The following is a 2,085-nucleotide window of genomic DNA, read 5'->3' as shown; positions in this document are numbered from 1 at the left end:
CAACAGTACACAAGTGTGTGTAGGAATGGAGAAAAAGGGGGAAATCCATCTGACATTTGGTGTTAGAAACCGATCATGTGCATTTTACGTGCAATAGAGCAATCATCCAAAATGAGCTGTGATACAGTATATGAGCTTCAAGCCACTAAATTCAGATGTATTTTTAATACACTGGTGGAGAAACCAGTCACTTTCACAGGTCGATATCTCGGCCACTTCAGAGTGAGAAATTCCCTCTGTGCGTGGCTCAGTGGAAACCTTATCTCCACCATCCAAACTGAGGAGAAACAAATAGGATTGGAGTGCTTGCCAGCAGGCCAATATGTCACCACTCAATGAGCCAGATCTGGAGCTGAATAAATACCCTTATCTGTATCTAATTATCAGACTCTGAGGTCCACTCTAAATGAGACTCCAGTGGCATCTGATGGGGATGAATCTGAAAACATCAAGTGGTGAACACCCACAAGAAATAACTATGAATCTGATTACAAAGCAGGCTGATCGCCGCCGTGTGCTCGCAATTATACAACCATCTGTACTCGTTGTCACGGGCATATGGATTATGGTGTCAACCACATCTGGATAATCGCAGAGATATGCATTACAGTGATGGTGGCAAAACACAATTATTCAGTCTACAAGATGATGGAATACAAGGGGAGAAGTGTGGAGGGGAGAGGAGGGGAGGGGAGGAGGGGAGGAAAGGAGGAGAGGTGAGGAGAGGATGGAAGGAGGAGAGGGGAGGAAAGTTTGTAAATCAGCGTTCCGATGTGTTTCTATGCAGATGATACCATCCTGAACCAGAATTATTTCATCATATAAAGTTTGTTTTTAAACAATAAAACATGATCAGGAGATTTTGTTTGTATAAATAAAGTTTAGGATTATTTTTATTTAATTGATTAGATTTCTTTTGTTATTTTTTTCTAAATATTAACATGGTATGTTTTATAAAACAGACGACCTTCACCTCAGCTTCATTATAAACGTACAAACAACCTGAAAACATCAAACAGAACAACAACAACAACAACAACAACAATAAACAACTCTACTTATAAATTTAAATGTTCCAGCTACGCGTTGCGATGCGTTTCTATGCAGACGATACCGTCCAGAACAGAACTCCAGAGTCTCTTCATCACATGTTTTAAAACTCTAAAATTCTAAAAAACTGTTTGAAAAGTTCTGATCCAAATCTAGTTTAGTCCGGCCCAGTTCCGTCTCTGGTGTTTTTGTTTGTATCAATAAAGCTTCTTTCTCATTTCAAAACAACTTAAAACTCTGTAGACTGGATCAGAACATTTAGACCACTGGAGAACTTCTATACTCAGAGTCACTCTGATACAAACAGAACCAGAATCTGGACTTTCAATCAGAACCAACAGAACCATGAAAACATTTGATCTAAATTAGACAAATGACAGTCGTCAAGGTTAACAACAGAACCTGGTTCTGGAGTGGGACGATCTGGTTTCCAGTAAACTGTGTGTGTGTGACATCACAGTGAACACACACACACACACACACACACACACACACACACACATCATGTTAATCAGTCTGATCCTGAATCAGCAGTACAGTAGAGTCCAGCCCGGTACGTCAGAGTACAGAACAGTCCAGGACAGCCCGGCACAGTAACACTTACAGTCTAGCAGCAGAGTCCAGCAGAGTCCAGCAGAGTCCGGTCCAGGTGAGTTCAGTCTGTCTGAGAGTTCAGCTCAGTTCAGGGTTATTATTGTTTACAGTGCAGCAGACAGACAGACAGACAGACAGACAGACAGACGGGTGGCAGACAGATAGACAGACAGTACAGATACAGTTAGGAGAGGATGGATGTGAGACAGACAGACAGACACACAGACAGACAGCTCCTCACCTCCTCTCTGCTCCTCTTCTCCTCCATGCAGCAGCAGCAGGAGGACGGCGGGCTGGGAGAGGTTTTCTTCTTCTTCTTCTTCTCCTCCGCTCAGTCAACGCATCGTCTGGTGTGTCACAGGGGGGGGGTGTAGGGGTGAGGAGGGGGGAGGTAGAGACACAGCAGACAGCCAAGGAGGAGGAGGGAGGGGGGGGGGGGGG

The 2,085-nt window shown here is 43.8% G+C and overlaps 1 protein-coding gene across 3 annotated transcripts in view; it reads right to left on the bottom strand.

Moving 5' to 3' along the window:
- The window catches only part of LOC113746812 (nucleus accumbens-associated protein 2-like), an 11,179-nt gene extending 9,125 nt beyond the window's left edge, over positions 1–2,054 (bottom strand). Inside the window, exons 1-2 of one of the 3 annotated variants that reach the window (XM_027283841.1) lie at positions 1,886–2,054; positions 1,655–1,714 (exon numbers count right to left, since the gene is read on the bottom strand). The gene's annotated coding sequence lies outside the window, so the exon portion shown is untranslated. Of the gene's footprint in view, positions 1–1,654; positions 1,795–1,885 lie in introns of those variants that run through there. The other 2 variants (XM_027283842.1, XM_027283843.1) reach the window with 2 other exon arrangements.
- Positions 2,055–2,085: the final 31 nt, after the last annotated feature.

The sequence above is a fragment of the Larimichthys crocea genome, chromosome XI (genome assembly GCF_000972845.2).
Source record: "Larimichthys crocea isolate SSNF chromosome XI, L_crocea_2.0, whole genome shotgun sequence".
NCBI lineage: Eukaryota > Metazoa > Chordata > Actinopteri > Sciaenidae > Larimichthys > Larimichthys crocea.
The sequence above is the reverse complement of the archived record's forward strand: the minus strand, read 5'-3'. Positions and strand labels throughout refer to the sequence as shown.